Source organism: Rhinatrema bivittatum, chromosome 10 (genome assembly GCF_901001135.1).
Source record: "Rhinatrema bivittatum chromosome 10, aRhiBiv1.1, whole genome shotgun sequence".
NCBI classification, from domain to species: Eukaryota; Metazoa; Chordata; class Amphibia; order Gymnophiona; family Rhinatrematidae; genus Rhinatrema; species Rhinatrema bivittatum.
Window position 1 is genome coordinate 87,045,113 of NC_042624.1, and position 18,027 is coordinate 87,063,139.

Sequence of the window (18,027 nt, forward strand, 5' to 3'; positions counted from 1 at the left end):
TCGCAGATCCGCTCATCATAGTTGAGCCAAGCCCAAACTTCGTATTCCCTGGATGCCACCAAAATACTGTCGGCGTACGCTAACAGAGGCCCATATTGATGAGGTACGTAATGCCCTACTACGCTGGCCAAGCATAAAAATCCCCTCACCCAGTTCAAAATATTCTTGCCGAACTTAGGTCTTTTCTCCCTCTCCTTGTCCTTCTTTTTGCTCTTTTTTCTGTCTTTTCTCTCTCCGTGTCTCCCTTCTAACAGCTTAAAGATATTAACATATTTACGTTTTTTAATCCTCCTACATAGTTTTTTTGGCACGTCCTCCCAAAATTCTGTTAGTGAGGCTAACGCTGGGTGACCCATATCCTGTCTAGGTCCCACAATGACCCTAGGTCTCCCCTCGGTGTCTCCCCTCGGTGTCTGAGGAGCTACTGTCTGTCTCTGTGCTGGATGATTTGCCCCTCTTCCTTCGCTTTCTTTTTTCCTTCCTCGATTTTGTGCCTCCTGCCTTTAACTCACCCAAATCCCCGCTGAGATACAAACCCTCCGGCCTTGCTTCTTCCTGGAAACCTGGCGTCCAACTTCCCACCTCCCGATCAACCGCTGTGGTCGAAAGTGCCCTGGTCCTCCAAGCTTCATTCTGCGAAGTGCCTGGAAAATCTCCGGAATCTTCATCTGCAGCGACAACAGAAAGACCAGCAGAACCCATGCACCGTAACCCCGAACACCCTGACCCTCTTTTTTTCACGTGGATTGGGCAGAACATTTTGCCCTACTGTTTGAGGAGCTCTGAACCCTGTCCCCTTCGCAAAACTGAAATTATCCTCCGGATGGGCCTCAAAATCCTCCCTCCATTCCTGCTATACTCCGACGCACCCCCCCCCAACCCTTCGCACTGCTCCTCATCTCCTGCTGCCCCCCCCCCCCCCGTGTAAATCTTTTGCTTATCCATGCTTGTCTCCCTCACAAAGCAGGGGCGCATGATACCTTCTCTACCCTTTCCCCCTAAAGCTACTTTCCCCAAGGCACCCCTGACGCTGTTAGCTATTAATCCTCCCCTGCTGGACGGATCCTCCTCAGCTGTCACCAACCTGCTTATTCCTTTCTGGGAGGTTTTACCGAGGCGTTTCCTAACCGATACCCCCCGACCCAGAGGCAGGGAGCTCAGCCTGTACCTGAAAGCTCACTCGCCTACCTCTATCAGCCACACCAGATCTCTGGACAGGGGAATGGCTTAACTTGCTGCCCTTCCCCTCTACTGCCAGGATATGTCCACCTTTTGCTGCAGGCACCACTGGAGCTGGTGTGGCGGGGGGGGGGGGGGGGGGAAGGGGGAATGATCATGTCACCAGAGACATTCAGGGAAATCTCTGGGATATCCATCTCCTCACTACTAACTGGCAGGGAGAGGGGGGAGGGGTCTGCCTCTGGGCCGCTCTCACCAGAAGCTGAGAAGGGGGAGGGGGGGGGGGGTGGAAGCGGAGGAGGGGGAGGGAGCCAAGGGACTTGCCTGCTGCTGGTCCCTGAGGCTATCAGGACTCTTCCCCTGAACTGATTTTTCTGCTCCCTGCAAGCTGCTGACCAAAGCCGGCAGGCTGCATTCCAGCTTTACCTTTCTTATACATCGATATAAGCAACTAGAGCGCTGCGGGGGGGATGGAGCAGAAATCAGACCGTGGACAGCGGAGGTGCAAATGGTGCGAGAGCGCCAGCGGCCCACCCGCCTGGCCTGGGTCCGAGCCGGGAAGAGAGCGCCCTCACGCCGCCGAGAGCGTGTTAAAGACGCCTGCGTTCTGCTGTTGCTAGGAGCTGTGTTTGCGTTTCAGCAGGGAGAGCGCTCTGGGCCAAGTAAAGAGATGCACGGGGAGGAGGGGTGGGGGGTGGGCAGAGAGCTGAAGCATCTGATATGCACGCTCGGTGAATCCGCCGCTCTGCTCCTCAGCCGTTGGCGGTAGTCATTAGCAGGTTTATAGGCGTCAGAATATTTTTTCATGGGAAAACTGAATTTCACGCTGACTTTATTAAGATGCCTTAGCAGCTCCTCCACCCTCCGAGTAACAATGATTTAGTCCCTCCCTGCTTCTAACCTCCAGTGTCCATAGAAATAAGGGCTAAGCGGTGGGAAACTGGAGGCAGCAGGCTGGTGGCCGGAGGAGGTTTAGTCCGCTGTCCAGGGTCACCTCCTCCTAGACCTTCAAGGCGGCAGCAGCAGCAGCGGACGTTACAGGGAAGATGAAGGATGCCCAAGCACCCTTAGCTTGACGTGGGGTGGGACACCCCCAGTTTCCTCTCTGTATGGACTTTTCTGACGTACCCTGGCGGTAAGTGGAACCTGTGCCGGTCTATGCGCTCTTTTTTTTTCCTTTGTTGATTCGGATGAAATCAGCGTTTTCGTTCTGTTTGTGGAGGCGGACGAGAGTGGGACCGGATTTGTGCCTGGTCAGGGCCGGTACCATATATTTCTCTCTCTCTCTCTCTCCCTCTTCCCCACCCCCACCGCAAGGTTTCTGGCCGGTGCAAGGCGAAGGAAGGCTGCTCAGAATGATTCAGCATCATTTTAGTGCGCAGCCCTGTGGCGGGGCTCCACGGCCAGCAGCCTCGCTTTGTGGGCATGCCGGCCGCCGGCCCGTGCCGCCTTTCGGCTGTCCGCTGGCAAAAGGGATGGTTCGGGAGGTTACGGCTCTGCGAGCCGGTGAGCTCTTCCTAATCCTGGGCGAGCGGGAGCCCCGATGCTCTTTCAGTAATGACGGTTCTCGGTTGGAGTGAGTTCTGGGCGCTGGGTGCGAGGGACGCGTGCACCTTCTTGTGCCGGCTGGGTGGGATAATAAGGTTGTGAGAAATGTCACGAGTTTATCCCATGGAGATACGTAAATAGCATTTGATATGAAATAATGTAAAGTCAGCACAGCTCAACAGTACAATATTAAAAAAAAAAAAATAAATAAAAATCCTCATCTTTGAACAATTCTAGCTTCTGGAGAATGAAATTAACATTATATCCCTAGTCTGGAATGATTTCTATTTCTTTTCTCTTTTTTTTTTTTTTTTTTGGTAAATTCTGAGCCCTGCTCAGTAGGGACTTACATAAAAGCATAACACTGGAGTGGGTTCATAGTTAGCAAGGCCCAACGAGCTTGCTCTCTGCAGAAGAGGGCTAGATTCTAATATGATAATCTTTGTGCATTGCCAGTATTAGATGCAGATTGTAGCAGCTGCGTACATTAAAGGCAGATTTATCTCCTTACTTCTCATATCTGAGCATATGACTGTTTTTTTTTCCCCCAGACTGAATCCATAGTATGCTAATGATTTCTTATCAAGGGGCTTTCACCAGGTCTGTTCTGTTTGTGTGGCTCTTTGTGCAAGGGAGAAACTTTGTGTGCTCCTGAGAGAAAAGGAGACTGTTAGTGTGTGGTGTGAAATGAAGGCTTTATATGTATTTGAGAGAGACCTTGACTTAGGGTGTGTGTGTGTCCTTGTTCATTCTGTCCTCTCTTCAACCTACATGCATAACTTTCCATTGCTGGTCAAATTACACATGTTCCATGGCACAGGGAAAATACATGCTTAGGTGGACTCAGATGGGAGAATGGAATTATCTTGCTGTATCTGATATAGATGACATGCACAGCTTTTTAAACATTTATTTAGATTTAACTCACGGCTTATCATTGGTGGCTCAAAGCAAGTTGCATTCGGGTACAGTAGATTTTTCTGTCCCCAGAGGCATTGTAAAATCTATAAAATCATGACCAATGATGTGAATCGGTTATTTACTCTTTCAGATAATTGAAGGACTAGGGTGCACTCCATGAAGTTAGCAAGTAGCACATTTAAAACTAATCAGAGAAAGTTCTTTTTCACTCAACGCACAATTAAGTTCTGGAATTTTTGCCAGAGGATGTGGTTAGAGCAGTTAGTATAATTGGGTTTAAAAAAGGTTTGGATAAGTTCCTGGAGGAGAAGTCCATTACCTGCTTTAATCATGTTGACTTAGGGAATAGCCACTGTTATTACTGGCATTAGTAGCATGGGATCTACTTAATGTTTGGGTACTTGCCAGTTACATATAACCTGGATTGGTCACTATTGGAAACAGAATGCTGGGCTTAATGGACCCTTGGTCTGACCCGGTATGCAGTTTCTTATGTTGTTATGTTCTAATATAAGGTTTGTACCTGAAGCAATGGAGAGCAAATTGGCTTATTCAAGGTCACAAGAAAAGCCATGGGATTTGAACTGTGGCTTCCCTGGTTCTCAGCTTGCTGCTTAAACCACTATGGCAGGGGTGTTTAAACCAGTCCTATGGGCCCCCCAGCCAGTCGGATTTTCAGGATATCCCTAATGAATATGGATGAGAAATATTTGCGTACACTGGAGTTAGTGCATATAAATACCTGGATATCCTGAATACCCGACTGGCTGGGGGGGGGGGGGGGAGGTGCCTGTAGGACCAGTTTGAGTACCCCTGCACTAGGGTACCCCTCCACTCTGATACTGTGTGACTTTAAGCACACATTTCAAGAGGTATGCCTGTAATTATGAAAACTATGCACGTAAATTGAAAAAGGACACAGATCCAAATCATTGTTGACATACAGTAAGGCATTCTCCAGCATTTGTTTTAAACAACACTTAAAAATATTAGAAAATAAAAAGCAGAGTCTGAGTTGTACCAAAATTTGGCTTAGTTTCTGACCCATTACCTTACACTAGTTTGCTTCTGTGATGCAAGAGGAACTACTACTAGTCATCTTTTCTGTAGTGCTACTATAGATATATTACAGTGCTGTAATCCCCATTACACACTATAAATTCTGGGATAATTACTGGTGCTACAGTCTGTAGAAACAAACAAAATATATATATAAATATTTGTTTATATGAGTATTGTGTTCTGTTCTGGTCTCCCCATCTCAAGAAAGACATAGTGGAACTTGGAAATTGCAGAGGCGACAAAAATGATAAAGGGGCTGGAATATCTTTTCTATGATGAGAGGCTGCGCAGGCTAGGACTCTTCAGCTTGGAAAAGAGACAGCTGAGAGGGGATGTGATAGAAGTTTATAAAATTATGGGGGGAGTGGAATGAGTAAATAAAGGACGGTTATTTACCCTTTCAAATAATACTAAAATAAGGGGACTCTCTATGAAATTAGCAACCAGCAGATTCAAAACAGATCGAAGAAAGTATTTTTTTCACACAGCTCATTGTCAAGCTATGGAAACTGTTGCCAGAGGATGTGATCAAAGTGACTGGTATAGCAGAGTTTAAAAGAGGTTTGGACAAGTTCCTGGAGGAAAAGTCCATAGCTCATTATTAGTCAGGTAAACTAAAGATAACTATTGCTATCTCAGAGAGTGAGTAAGAGGAATTAAATCTACTTTATGGGATTTATAAGGTACTTGCCACATGGATTGGCTTGATGGAGTTTGGTCTGACCCAGCATGACATTTCTTATGTTGTTGTATATACACACTATATGCATGGTTGGTCCTGGAGCCACAGGGAATGAATTGTGCTGTAACTGTGGTATCTGTGAAGTAACACCTGGAGAAGGAATAAAGGCACCATTTCTGTAAAGTTTACATAGCTGTTCAGTTATTTCAAATGTCCCAGCAGAGGTCCAGGGCAGGCTGAAATCAGCAGCCTGTCTCATGTATATATATAAATTAATCATTGATAAATATCTGGACAGCTCCAGTAAATCACATAAACTCTAACAAATATGTACACAGGAAGTGCTTTTCTTGTGTTGCTAGTAATTATTTTGACACATGACTCTCCCCCTATAATAGTGAATGTAATCCTTGTGAAATGTGAATGATTCTAAACTGAAATCCTCCTTTTATGAAATGAGCAAGCGCCAGCATAGACAGCAACAGTGCAGTTTCTCTGTACCACTCCACTTCAGTTGTTACACTAATGTAATGTCTATCCCCTCTTCTGGAACTGCTGTTCTATTAATGCCAGTTCATACTCCCAGGCACTGGGCTGAGATATCTAACTCATTTTTACAGAAGCTACTGGACAAACACCACATGGTGGTATAGACTTTCAGCTTGCACAGACTCTATAAGTTGAATTCAGGCTTTGTTGTTGAGCGCTAGTATAGCAAGACGGCCATTCCCCCTTGGAATGTTTGGTAGCCCCAAAAAGGTTGCATCATCAAAATCCCTTTGCCTGCCTTTGCTGGTATGTTCTTAAGGAGTTGTCCCACATTCAAACTGTCATGATTAAACCACACAAGAGAACTGTAGTGGCTGACTTTATTCTTGAAATTAGAATTATTAATATTAAACTTTGCTATCAAAATGAGTTTTCTATAAACATGAGGACTGAAAAAATAGAGATGAATTTTTATACATAACATTATACAGTACTACAAACAACAGAGCTACTTATAATGTCAGAAGGACTTAGCTAACTTGTAAAACTTTCTATTATATTTTCATTTGAGCAATGTACTGTTCTATGTGGATTGAAGGATTACTCATCCCATCTTGAAAGTCACATGTGGTTTCCTTAGGATCCTTAATATGACTCTTTTATGCTACAGACATCTCGGCATAGTACAGAGTGGAATTATATTCTTCATAGTAAACATTGAAGAATACTACTATTAAGCATGGTTGTTTGAGACTGCAGAACTTACTGCTCACCGCAAGATTTGAACTGGGGATCGGGCAGGTAAGAGGATAGGTATCCTCAACAGTGAACTAACCTGAGATCACAGGAAAAGATCAAAGACCTTGAGGGAGGATATTAAATATATTTACTGTGATGGCATTTAACTTTCAAACGGATGACTGATTAAAATGAGGAAGATGTTGGAAAAGGGATATGAATGAAGAAAACAGGAAGCCGCATAAGCACAGGCAAGCTAGATGCAAAGCATTGATAAGGAAGGCAAAGATAGAAATTGAAAAGAGGTTTTTTTGTGGAAGCAAAAACTCATAATAAAAATATTTTCAGGTACCTTTGAAGTAAAGGGCCTGTAAGGGAGTCCAGTTAGACCTTTTAATGATCAAGGGTTACATGTGTAATTTGACCAACAATGGAAAGTTATGCATGTGTGTTGAAGAGAGGATAGAATGAACAAGGCCCTTAAATTTGTACTTGCAGCAATGGAGGGTTAAGTGGCTTTCCCCAGGTCACAAGAGCATTTGTGGGAGAAGCAGATTTCTACTAGGCTGCTATTCTGCTCCTTGGTCATGTCAAAATTCACTGCCTGCTAGCCTGCCACTTTTGATGGCCTAGCACGAAGGCTGACATTGTCAAGTTCCTCCATCACTGTGAAACCTGTGCCCAAACCAAAATACCATCATTGAACCCATGAGCTTACTTCAGTTGTCAGAGACCCCTTTCCTTGATCCTACACAGTGATAAACCCGCCAGAGGATGCAGTTAAGGCAGTTAATGTAGCTGGGTTTAAAAGGTTTGGATAAGTTCTTGGAGGAGAAGTCTATAAACTGCTATTAGTCAAGTTGACTTAGTCATTGCTTATTAGCGGCATTAGTAATATGGGATCTATTTAATGCTTGGGTATTTGCTAGGCACTTGTATTTTGGATTGGCTACTGTTGGAAGCAGGATGCTGGGCTTGATGCTTCCTCAGTCTGACCCAATATGGCAACTTCTTATGTTCTTAAACCTGAATTACATTACGGACTTTCTATTTTCAAGTGAATGCCATAGTCATTTGATCGCTTACCAAAATGTCTCACTGCATGGCTTGTCCACAGTAACCCTTGACAGAGCAATGCAAAGGCTGTCTTCATACATATGTTCCACCATCATGGATTATTAGAGCAGATCACTTTGCCTGAAGCACCCAATTCATATCGCATTTCTGAAAAGAGACCTGTGAACTTTTGGATATTTAGCTTTGTATGTCCTCCACCCATTATTTTCAAAAAGGTGGACAAACAGAGTACATCATATTTTAGAGGAATATCTTTGTTGCTTTCTCAGTTATCTTCAGGATGACTGTATCAAACTGTTAAGGTTTGTCAAGTTTTCTTATAACAATGCCATACATTCTTTGCTAATTATGGGTTCCATCCCCATTTTCACCCTTTTCTACCTACCAAATCCACAGTTCTAGCATCAACGAACATTGACCAAGAGTTGTACCAGATACAAACTGAACTCAAAGACCATCTATGTGCAGCGAATACTACCTGCTATTAAGTTCACTTAGAGAATAGTCACTGCCATTAGCAATGGTAACATGGAATAGACTTAGTTTTTGGGTACTTGCCAGGTTCTTATGGCCTGGATTGGCCACTGTTGGAAACAGGATGCTGGGCTTGATGGACCCTTGGTCTGACCCAGTATGGCATTTTCTTATGTTCTTACCTATAAACAAGCAGATCACTGGAGACAGCTGGCCCATTCATATACCATGGGCCAAAATATTTGGTTTGCAATGAAACATGTATCTGTCATACACTGGATCACAAATACATCAGACTGTATACCATTGTGCAACAAATTAAACCTATAACATTCAAGCTGCTGATGCTTTCATATTTCTTTCATTACTAAAGTCATTCACAGATAACCCTTTTTCAGGCTGCAGTCATGTTCCAAGTCAAGTCCAAGGGCACAACAGATTTGTAGTCCAAACTATCCTGGACTCAAGGTAGATTTGGAATGGACTGATCAGTTGGGAAGGCTATTGATCAGAATGAGCTCTTTGGAACCTGCAGAACACATTTATGCACCTGTCAAGATCCAGGCCTTCCACAAGCAATTTCACCACTCGCCAGGCCCAATGCATGATGTGAGGTTCAGGGTGGCATGGGACTTGAAACATGAATGGCTTGGGTCAGAGAAAATGGATGCCCTGACTGATGGACTGTCCTGAGAACACAGGAAAAGACCAAAGACCCATGGAAAATGGCCTCAAGGGTAGCCTCCGAAATCCCTCCAAGGAACTCCTGGGAGAATTGTGTATTTATCAAAATAATAAAAAAATGCAATATAATCACTGCCTTTGAGAAGCAATTAATTCAAAACATAAATGTTCTAACTCAAAGCTGGAAAATGTTGAGGATTTTGATGAGGAATTCCTGCTAGAGGACAGTAATAGTGAACCATAACTAGGTCTTTTGGTTTTGGGGGATTTTTCTTTAGCCGTCCATGGAATTCCAAGGGCAGTGTTAACTTCTCGCAGCTGCCAATATTTGCAGCAGTAGTTGAAGGAAATTGATGCTGCCAGCAGCTCCTCTTGGGCTGTGTGAATTGCCAAATTGAAACCCCTGAAAACCAAAAGTTCTAACCACTCTTCTCTTTCCTCAGCTCACCCCCCCCCCCCCAAAACGTTCTCTCCCCTTCATCCCCCCAGCGTTCTCGTCCCCGGTTTATCTTACAATGTTTACTCCCCCTTCACACGCAGCTTACCTGCCCCCACACTTTTGCTTCCTCTTCCCAGCTCATTTCTCCCCCAACGTGTCCTTTCTCCCTACACTCTCACTTTCCTCCCCATCCCCAAATCCTAACCCTTCTCACCCAGGGCTGGATTAATGGGGCACGTGCCCATAGGCAACGGGGGAGGGGGAGCTATCCTCCCCCCTCCTCCCTGCAGAGGGGGAAGGGGGCGCAATCCCTCCTGCTTAAATCCTTTTCTCAGGGCAACTCTTCCCCCATCCCTTCTCGTCTCACTTCCAAGCTGCTGCAGCAACAGTAGATAAAGATAAATCAGCAGGGAGCCTTCAGCAGCCCTGTCACACTAATCCAATCTCTGGTGTCCTGCCTTCCCCCCTCCGCTCCTCCCGCACAGGCTTCCTGTTACCAGGGAAACCCAGGTGAGGGGCAGGGCCCATCACCACGAGCTGCTGAAGGCCCAGCGCTGATTTTTCTTCCTCTTCTTTTCACTAACCGGAGCAGTAACCTCTTCCTTTCTCTAACTGGATTTAGGGAGAGGCATCAGTGGCAATGCTCTGGTGCCTCTTAAGAATTTGGTGCCTGGGCCTAACTCCAGGTCTATGCTCACCTCCACCTGCCTCTCTCTCTGTCCCTCTCCTGGTCACAGAGTGCATGGTGGGCACTGCCTTCCAGCAGCAGCAGCAGCAGCTGGTCATCTTCCTGCCCCCCACAGCGTTCGGAGTTGTGCAGGAAGGCATTTCTGTAAATTAGGAACTCCCCGTGACAATGTTAGGCAGCCAGCAGAAGGAAGAAGAGGCACTGGTAGAGCTGTCTGAAGTCTGAGATGCTGCAAGCCTTGCCATCATCTTCCTGCATCACAGGGATCTCAGCGTGAGCCATACAGTGCTCCAGCTCCTGCACTGTTTTCGTGAGTCTTTGACAACAGGCTGGGAATTTGGGCACCGTGGCACTTGTACTGTCTGGGAGCCCTGTGGTGCAGGAAGATGATAGCACCAGTGACTCCACCTGGAGGCTTGTAGTACCCCGGTCTTCAGTCAGCTGCACCAGTGCCTCTTCCTCATTCCTCTTTTCTTCTGTCTCCCTCTGGGAGTTGACAAGTGACCATTTCTAACCAGAAAAAGTACATTCAGTGTCTGGGGGTGGAGAGGAATTTTATGCCAATTCTGCATGGCACACTTACTCAGAATTCCCCCAGGAATAATTGATTGCTGGACTAATGCAAAGGGGGTTGCTGGGAACAAGAACATTGCCCTGCTTCTTGCCGCAAAATTTCAGTCCTGAATTCTGAGTCTAGACTTGAACTCCTTATCTGCGACCCTATTTCCCTCACATCTGGACCAGACTTACCTGCCTGTGGACTTCACTGAGCCTTAACTTGAAACCGGCACTCTTGGGTCCCTTTTGGCAAGATCAAAGCTGCCCTCTTTGTACCCGATTATGATATGAAGTAAAGGCCTCGGCCTGTCCCTGTCCTACCTGTCTGTTTGCTCTTTTGGAGCCCGTGAGTACCTCCTGCAGGGGACCTGGCAGTTCAAGAGGCTTCACTGGGCGATAAAGTCTTTACTCCGTCGTGTTAATGCACCGAGGCGTTATACAAAATCAAGAGGAATATTGGCAGGTCCTCTGCTGAAGCTGATCCCGCTCTGACCACGAGTCTTCATCTACCGATGATTCCATGCAGGGGGTGGGGGGGGGGGGGTCAAAGAAGGTTTCTGTAGTTTGAGCTATCTCTCCGCCCAAGAACATTGTTGAGCACAAAAGACGTTATTGCTGGCAAAACAAAAGCGGGTTGATTGCTATAGGCAGTAGGACGGCAGTATTTACGTTTTGATACTCAGAAAGCCGCATTATCAGTGAATCCCCAAGGATTTTCGTACTCTAGTACTGCAGTCAGGATTAGCTCCCTTTTTTTTTCTTCTGTGCTTTTTGAAAAGACGTCCGTGGTGTACATGGCCAAGAAGAGGGCCCTGAAGAATTAGACGTGGCTCTTCAGCTTCGATTTCCTTAGCTCGGCAATATTTCTTTTGCAGGGATGTAATGCGAAGCCAAACCGATGCGAAGTGTGGAAATGACAAGTTCACTGTGAAACAACTGTGAATGAAAAATACATACATTTAGTGCAAGAGCAGCTGCTTCTTTTCAGTCAGACATCAAAAACGGATTTAAAAGTACAGAAAAACTGCACCATTTCCTGGCAGATTGGTGGCAGGCAAATCCATGTGGCTTTCTTTCACAGATGATTTCCGTTTAGGATTTTGCTTTCTGGGGTGCTTGACTTCGGGCCATGAGGGGCTGCTAATGGTTCTGGTTTTTCATGGTAACCAAGCTATGCCAGTGTAAGGGTTGCCTTAATCCCTTACCAACAAGTCTGCTGCCCTAGTTTAAGTTTAGGGGTTACAATTCAGCAGTTTGCAGGTCATCTCTAATGACGCCTTTCCTCAAGGCTAGACTGGATTGGTCCGCCATCCCCTCTAACTGTGGATGCTGCATGGGTGAAGCTGTGGGGTTTTTTTTTGTTTAGATGTGGAGAAGAAGGAAGAATTTGAGAGTGTGGACCCTTTCTAGGCCTCATGGCCCAATCAAAAGGGGATAGGGGCTATGCCTTCGCCAGACCCCACGGGGAGGGACTGTCCCCTGGGAGATGAAGAAGAGAGTTTGGAGGAGTGTTTTCTTTTTCCGTCTGAGTTTATTTTTTGAGGCCTGTTTCTACCCAGGAGTGAAGTCACCCCTGCCTGAGGAAGAGCAGGATAAGGAACTGGCCACTGCGACACAAGTAACCAGGAGGATCAGCAGTGTCCGCTATAAAATAGAGGGTTTTGGTTTTTTTTTGATATGATAGTTTCTTTCCAGCTGTGTTGGGAGAAATATTTTTCCCACCAAATTCCTGCCCACTTAAGGAAGAAGAGGATTATTCAGACTGTTTGTCACCAGAAACCCACTGAGACAATTTTTTACCATCAAGAAACGAGAGGAGAACCTTGCCCTGCAAAGAGCTTGCTCCCTTACTTTCAGGAGTGAGGCTCCTAGCGATCCCACCAGGAAAGGTCACTGACTCAGTGAACTAGCCCTGAGACAAAAGGCACTTGGAATTTTTTGTGCTGTGTCAAAATTATCTGAAGATTATTTTTGTGAACTGGACTTTGAAAGAGTTTTCCTTGGTTGCAGTAAAGTTGTATTAGTTTGAACACCAATTCCAAGCGTCCAGCCTGTTTTTTTTTAATCCAAAGAAGCCACAAGCCAGGACACTTAAGAGTGATTGAAAGTAAGGAGAGCTGGAGAGACTGTTGGAGGCTCATAGAAACATAGAAACATAGATATGACGGCAGAAAAAGACCAGTCGGGCCATCTAGTCTGCCCAGCAAGCTTCCACACTTGTTTTCCCATACTTATCTGTTTCATCAACCACCACGTTCAGGACCCTTGCTGTTTAATTCAAATTTCCTGCCATCCCCTGTCATTGATTCAGACCCTGGAGATTTATCCTTCTCTCCATTGGAAGAAACCTGACACCCCAGTGGCTCCACTGATTAAATTGTGGACAGTCCACTGATTCAGTGGACTGTGTCTCAGACACTGATATGTGTCTGAGACACAGTCCACTGAAAGATGTGGACTGTGTCTGAGAGTGGTAAAGGAGAGAGACTGGGGCCGGCTGTGTGCCCCTGCCTTCCAAGAGCTCCCCTGATGCTTAAATTAGATGCATGCAGATATTATATGGCATGAGATAATACCAATGATGGCTACTACCTGGAGATAATACCAATGACGGCTATTACCTGGAGATAATACCCTTATTCAATAAACATACACACAGTTAATGTGACTCCAACATTGCTCTAAGCTTCAATGGCATGAGGTAATGTGGAAAAAAAAAAAAGGATTTCCATTCACAAAAAATGCAGAAAGTAGCTTGCTGGTTACGGGGGTTACTACTCCTAACCAAATAAGCCTGATACTTCACTTTCAATGCCTATCCAGCATAGCTCTCTGCTTCAACGGCAAGGGAGAACGTCTGATACTTCACGCATATCCAGCACAGCTCTCTGCTTCAACGGCAGGGGAGAAAGTCTGATACGTCACTTTCAATGCAAGTTAGCTCTCTGCTTCAACGGCAAGGGAGGAAGACTGATACTTCACGCATATCCAGCATAGCTCTCTGCTTCAATGGCAGGGGGGGATGAAGAAAAGTGGATCTATATACAGACAACAACCAACAAGGACTGAATTACATAGACTGGGTAAACAAGCATGGGTGTAGCTTGCTTATTGCGGCGGTTACTATCCCTAACTAATTAAGCTAGATATCCACTTAGATGCAGTTCCAACACTGCTCTGCATTATGGCGGGGGTGGAAGGGATACAGAACCAAAAGGTTACTAAGGGCCAAGAGTAACAGATAAGTATGAGAGAGGAGAAAAAAAAAAGAGTGCGAAGGCTTGCTGGGCAGACTGGATGGGCCGTTTGGTCTTCTTCTGCCGTCATTTCTATGTTTCTATGTGGTTTATTTATTTATTTGATTTATATTCCGCCTTCCAGGCACTTCAAAGCAGATTACATTCAAGTAAAAACCAGACCTATTTTACAGATCTCAAGGAAATTACTGCTAAACAGGTGAATTTTGTAACATTGCCCATTCCCTGAGAATTGGACTGAGATCCAGTTCATTTCACATAGGTCACTAAACAGCTTTCAGTTGATGATAATTTTTAAAACAAAAACAAGAAAAGGGGTACAGAAAGGCCTATATGTTTTTTTTACTTAAGCCAATTTTGTACACAGATGGGCCTATGCGATGGGAAATATGTGGTCTGTAGCAGACCGATAAGTTTGGAGTATCTATAAATGGTGCGGGGTTAGGTTGATTGGGACTGGTACATGATTGATATGGTGGGTGCCATTTACTGATCTTGCTTGCAGCCCATTGTGGAAATATAAGCACCGTAAGTTCTGATACCAAGTTCCTTAAAAAAATTTCTTTTGGAATGTTTAGATATGTTTTTGTTTTGAAGATTTTGTTAAATTTTGTACATAAGTATTCAAAATTTTTTCTTGACGTGTTACCGACGGAATTTCAGTGACATCCTGTGCAGCTGTGTGCGCAGATAGGAGATCAAACACAATCAGATGAAACTTGCACTTGAGGTGTTCTTTTTTTTTCTACTTCATAAAGAATTCCTAAAAATTATGAAATAGCAAAAGTCCCTGAATGGGACTTAAATAGCTTATTACTGGTTATAGCATCCCACATCTTTAATTGTTGGTTATCACTGCCTGTCACTCATTAGATTTGTTTATGGATTGATTTCTAACCACAGAAAATGTATTTATGTTATCTAATTATCTATATTGTATTTCTCATCTTCAGCTGTATTTTTCATTGACATATAATTTAGCATTTCTTATTAATAGTTTTCAGCAATCTTTCTCTATATAATTTGCTATATTTGTGTGTTGGTCACACCATGTATCTACTCCAAGAACCATATTTATGCTGCATTTTTGGGAGATTTAATGATTGATTTTGATTCCTTGGGTTCTAACCTTGGTATCCCAGCAAAAACAGTCCCTTAATTAAATATGTAATATAATTAAAATGTGTTTCTCATGGGGGACACATAAAGATAGCAATTTTCTACGTTTCTCATAGATGAGCTTGCTTATGCATATCAAGCGAGCAACTTAACATAGTCTGGCTTGTACACAAGTAAAAATGCACCCACATCATAGCAATGTGAGGCCTTTTACCAACTGTGAAAAGCACATTTGGTATCTGTGCCTGGAAACAGGGGCATTCCTGGGGGTTGGGGTGATCAGGGTATTGAATCTACACACATATATGCCTTTCTCACGGGGGGGGGGGGGGGAGGGAGAGAGTAGCCATAATGCCCTCATACTAGGTAGGTATTTATATCTCTATAGGAGGCCCACCTAGTTACCTCAAGGTAAGGTTTAGGTATTAGTGTAGGGGTTAGGGGCCACTTTGACATTCAAAGTGAGACGTACGAACAGAACAGTGCTCTCTTGTGAAGATTTGATGACCTTGAGATTTGTGCAATGTTCTTTCAGCCTAGCTTGATGGAGCTTCTACCTGGGTAACATCAAGCTAGGTTGAGAGAACACTGCACAAATCTCATCTTTGGGTGATTTTCCTCACTCCGAAGGTTATCAAATCTTCACAAGAGTGTGCTGTTCTGTTCATACGTCTCACTTTGACATTCAAAGTGGCCCCAACCCCTACACTAATACCTAAACCTTACCTTGAGGTAACTAGGTGGGCCTCCTATAGAGATATAAATACCTACCTAGTATGAGGGCATTATGGCTAGGCTCTCTCTCCCCCCTCCCTCTTTTTGCTGATTTGCATCGCAACATGCATTATGGTGCTTTCACATGCGTTAAAGGCTCTTAATGCCATATAGCACTTTGCTAAATGACCCCCTAAGTCTGTACCTGAGGCAACAGAGGGTAAAGTGACTTGCCCAAGGTCACAAGGAGCGACAGTGGGACTTGAATCCTGGTCTCCTGGTTCAGAGCCCATTGCTCTAACCACTAGGCTATTGCTCTCTTTTCTTTTTGTTTTTAATTTTTTTGTATTGTTTGATGTTTGTTTTGTTTCTTTAAAACAACAAATGAAAAAAAGAAAACCACAAGAAGCAATGATCAGCGGATCATATTAACGATTTTTATTTGCTAACAAAAAAAAATGTGTGCCTTATGGTTTGGGATAAATGATTGAAAGGTCCAGCGGTGGCAAACTAACCGCACGCGACAATGCTTGCTGATACCCCCACACCATAATATAAATTTTTCTGACTTGGGTTGTAACTTTGTCCTCTATTATTTTCAGTATTTGAGTGGCTTAAGTATCTGCACCTTGTTTATGATTCTCTTTTACAGTCAGTCAGCCTGCCTGTTAAAAAAACAACTAAAGAAAATGTTATGTTTCAAGCATGCAGAAAAGGTGCAGAATCTGATTAGGCTAAAAATGACCGTGTACGGTTTCCAAACTAGTCTGCGTTCCATGGTGAGATACGGCCGATGAAGAAGCCCTAAATATTTTTTGTCACAGAGTCTCAGGCAGTGTGAGAAAGGAAGGCTGAGTGAGAGGAATCTGTTTCCAGAGGAAAGAGAAGGAGAGGATGGGGCAAATTACTCGGTCCAGCATGGAACCTTTTTTTTTATTTCTAGTCTGTGATCTCTTTTTCTGTACTATTTGTGGTTTCTCCTCTTTCCCTTTCTGCTCGTTCTTTCATTTTCTCTGCGCCTCTCTGATATCTTTGTATTTTGCACAATACACAGCAGAATTGCATTTCTGTTTTCTATTTCTCCAGTGTCTGATTTCTATTCTGTGACCCAGGGCCAGGGTTTCCATTAGGCAAACTAGGCAGTCGCCTAGAGTGCCAGAAGTTTTGGGGCAGCAAAATCCTGCCAGTGGGGTGCTGTGCCAGATCCAGTTCCATCAAAGACTGTGCTGGAGCTGCCGCATTAGAGAAGCTGGGGAGGGAGGTGCATGACCAAAGGTTGTCTAGGATGCCAAATACTCTTGCACCAGCCCTTCTGTGAGCACTTATTTTGTGTTTAGTGAGGATCCATCTTTTAAATTTCCACCTCTTTTGTCTGAAGGGGGAGTATGGGCAGTGAAAAAAAAGATTAGATTAGATAGGCATTTAATATGTTGGGGCAGAGGGAACCCCCCCCCCCCTTAAATATTGCTGTTTAGACTGTAAATGTCTGTTGGTTCCTTGTAAATGAAAAAAGCACTAGCCCCCTGGACATGCCCTAGTTTTTTGGTATCTGTTGCAAAATCAGTAGGCTAGGGGTGAGGGTACAGGCTGAAATTCTACTCTACACACGCTGTATGCTGTTTGTGGAGGTATGGGCTGTGAAAAAGGAGATAGAAGAATATTTTTTACAGTAAAATTGTCTTTCACAAAGCCTTAAAAAAAAAATCCTATGCATTCAGAAAGCCTTGATTTTAAAATCAGCATTAGATGCGTAGACGATAACTTTCAAACCTTCACGTGGGCATCCATCTTTGCATGGTTGCCAGCGCATGCACATGGATGCAGCAATTTTATAAATATGTGCGTTGACGCATATGGGTGGGATCTGGGCGGGGCATGGGTGGGCCAGCCCAGCACCATTAAGGCACTGTCTGGCTGAAGCGTGCGACGGAAACGACGGACCTGCGTAACTTGCTGCGGCTCCGGGATGCGGATGAGTAACAAAACAAAAAAAAAAAAAAACTAGGGTAGGTAGCGGGGTTTTAGGGGTCAGGGCTAGTAGGGGAAAAGGGAGGCAGGTTAGATAGGGGTCTTAGGAAGATCCCTCCCGGTGCGCTCCTTTACTGGAGAGGAACAGGAGGGAACAGGGAATAGGGCCGATTGTGTCACTGCACACAGGTTGTAAAATCCCCCCCACTTATGTGCGCAATTCAGACTTTGAAGAAAACGTTCCTTATATATGTATATTAACATAACACAAACACCACCTGCAGAACAATACTTCTTCCAGCCAGGACATATGGTCTTTGACTTTTCTGTTGGCCCTTCAAGATAATTTTTGAAAGATGCGGGAAAGAAGGACCTGTGGACTGAGATGTACCTATCTATTAGATTAAACATTAATGGACTGAATCTAAAC

The 18,027-nt window shown here is 44.5% G+C and overlaps 1 protein-coding gene across 4 annotated transcripts in view; it reads left to right on the plus strand.

Moving 5' to 3' along the window:
• The first annotated feature begins 2,118 nt into the window (after positions 1–2,118).
• The window catches only part of TTLL7 (tubulin tyrosine ligase like 7), a 291,830-nt gene continuing 275,921 nt past the window's right edge, over positions 2,119–18,027 (plus strand). For all 4 annotated transcript variants that reach the window (XM_029618375.1, XM_029618378.1, XM_029618377.1 and 1 more), the window contains exon 1: positions 2,119–2,314. The gene's annotated coding sequence lies outside the window, so the exon portion shown is untranslated. The remainder of the gene's footprint in view (positions 2,315–18,027) is intronic.